Genomic DNA, 3125 nt, shown 5'->3' with positions numbered 1-3125 from the left:
TCACAGGTGGAAACCTTACTTGTTATGTTGCAATATTTGGCTCTTGAGCAATTTTCTTAAAATCCTCTCTCTCAGGCTTACTCTTCCTCTAAGGCATCACTAATTGTACCTCTTATTCAAAACTAGCAAAACTTCAAAAACTTCTGAGGTTTCCCCCTGATAAGAAAATAACCTGTATGGCAACTGAAATGGGAAAGAAGGGAGTTTTTCCTGATAGGTGTCATATATAGTCCACAGCCATTCCTGAGACACCACATCGGTGTAGTACATTGTCAGAAAGCTGGAGTTGAGAACAGAGACAGAACTCAAAACCCAGGCACTCTGATCTGGGATATGGGCATTCCAAATGGTGTCTTTATTGTGCCAAACACCTCGCCTCTCATCATGGTGTCTTGTGTTTTATTTTTAACCTAGACTGTTGCTTAATCTCCTTGTTTTCTAGTAGTGATCTGTTCTTAATGGAAACTCCTTTTTTTTTTCTCTGAATTTTGAATCATTCATTCATTCAACGAATATTTACTAAATATTCCCTTAGCATGCTTTCCCAGGCACAGTTCTAGCTGTATGGGGACTGGCGTAGCAATGGAAAAAGATGAAAACATCTGCACTTCTGCACCTACATTCTAATAGGAATACACATGCTGTCCTCTGTAGAGTGCTGTGTGTGTGTGTGTGTGCTGGCTGGCTGGCTGTAAACAGAAGTGGCAAGGATATGTAGGTCAAGGGGCACCTTATAAAGGCTTTCGACCAATCCTCTTATTTTGAGCTTCACCTCACATTCCTGTCTTCAAAAGTGCTCGGTGTCCCTAATTTCTGATCCTTTTTCAGTTTTGGTGGGAGGTATTAGCCTGCTGTCAGAGGCATTTCTTTACCCTTCATCAGCACCTGGAGGATTTGAGCCTATTGTACCAACCTTTGCCACCTGAATGTTCATCTATTTTCTATCTGCTGGCTGTTCTAGTCTTCCTGTATTCTTGTTCTTATAGACTCACACTTTCCCCCATTAGTTCTGCTTAGAGTGATTTGAGGAATGAATAGAGATAATCCTGTCATCGGTGAACTATATATCATCAGCCAGTAATTCTCTATGAACACACAAAGTTGCTTGCCTAACAAGTGAAGATGGTGTCAACCAGATGGCTGTTGGTGGTGTTAGGATAGTCACATATCTGTAAAGCAGTTCTTGAATTCAGAATGCGATCACAGAAAGATGCAAAATTTCCACATCTCAGGATTCCCCCCCAACCGTGACTCATTTCTTCTGTTCTCTCAGTCCCCTTTCTCTCTTTTCTTTCTTTTGCTTCTTTCCTTTCTTTCGTGTTTTCTCTTCTTTGAAATCCATGAAGACATAGCATCTTGTACTGATTTTTTAGTCACTACATACAAAGAGCCATCACAAAGTTGATGGAGGTGCCATGATGTACTTGGCTGATCCTCTCCCTGTGCTGCTGGCATCCCATATGGGCCCTGGTTCATGTCCTGACTGCCACAATTTTGAACTAGCTCTCTGCTAATGGCCTGGGAAAATAGCAGAGGATGGCTCAAGTCCTTGGGTCCCTGCACCCAGGGGAGATCTAGAAGCTCCTGGCTCCTGGCTTTGGATTGGTCCAGCTCTGGCTCATGAGACCATTCAGGGAGTGATCCAGCAGATGGGAGATCTTTCTCTCTGTCTCTCTTTCTCTCTGTACAGCTGCCTTTCAAATAAAAATAAAATAAAATTTTTTTAAAGTTCATGGAAAAATAGAAAGGTAAGCTTATTTTGATGCAGAAATGTAATCTGTGTATAGTCTTTTCTTAATACTCACCTCCAAAAGCTTTCTGAAGACTGTTTGTATGTGTTGTGATAGAGATTTCATTTTTTAAAGAGCCAGATGAAAATAGTAGAAACACCAGAAGCTAACATTTGTTAATGCTTCGAATGTGTGAGACACTGTCCTCAGAGCTGTGTACACGTTGCCTTATGAACTCTGCATTGCTACCCTAGGAGCTGAGTGTTAACTCTAGTTTGTGCTAAGAAGTCATAGCCTACTGCCTTGTTTTATAAATGAAAGACTGAGGGCAAAAATTTATCTAAAGTCTTAAACAGGTAGATTCATAAAATAAAGCTGTCCCTGGTATCTGCAAGGGATTGGTTCTACTAGCCCCATGGAAGTCTACATCTATGAGAGTCTGAGTCCTTTTATATAAAATGGTATAGTATTTACACACAATAGACCCACATCATCCTGTGTATTTTAACACATCTCTTATTTAGTTATAATGCCTAATAAATTTAAATGCTATGTGAATTGTTATGTTGCATTACTTAGGGAATCACCACAAGAAAAAACTATACCTGTTCACAAAAGCTGCATTTTTTCTAATAGCTTTGCTTCACAGGTAATGATATCCACATATGCAGAACTTGTAGATGTAGAGAAGGCTGACTGTATTCATGAAATGAACTTCCTTACTTATTGTCAGAGTCATGTGTATTCTCCAGTAGGGGTTGGAACAGGATCTAAATCCCCAAGCCTGTCCACTAAGTAGTCTTCATATCCAAGAATCACTAACCAATTAGAAAACAGTTTTATCTGATGGAATAGCAGACATTGAGTAGCTAGCTGTGCTGGAGGGTGGGATCTGGAAGTCAAATGAAATTTTTCTATTTCTTCTAGGAGAGATTGTCTGAAACTGGAATGTAAGCCCTGTGCAGTAGCTTCCAGTGCTCTCAGGTCTTGTCAGTAGAGAGAGGCTATCTGGTGTTACCCACAGCTGAACGAAGCAGCTGGACAGACCCAGGCATTACTAGGCCTCCCTCAAGGAGACATAACCTCAGGGTGTAATTTCCTTGCAAGGAAAGGGAATCTTTTTTCTGCCAAGGGCCATTTGCATGCTTCTACCATCACTCTTGGACTATACAGAATTATCAACTTAAAATTTAGTCTGCTACAAATGTCTTAATTTTCGAGTCCCATCTGTAGTTATCTTGGCAGGCCCGGATCAAATGATTTCATGGGCTCTGTATGGCTTATGAGCTGGATGTTCCCTCACCTAAAGGGGGATAGGAAGAGAAATGGATCCTCAGTGCACGGGCACACAGGGCAGAAAAGAATAGTTAACAGGCTAAACAGCAATAGGACTTC

The sequence above is a fragment of the Ochotona curzoniae genome, unplaced genomic scaffold, assembly GCF_017591425.1.
Source record: "Ochotona curzoniae isolate NIBS_2020 unplaced genomic scaffold, NIBS_Ocur_1.0 contig_291, whole genome shotgun sequence".
NCBI classification, from domain to species: domain Eukaryota; kingdom Metazoa; phylum Chordata; class Mammalia; order Lagomorpha; family Ochotonidae; genus Ochotona; species Ochotona curzoniae.
Note: the sequence above shows the minus strand (reverse complement) of the source record.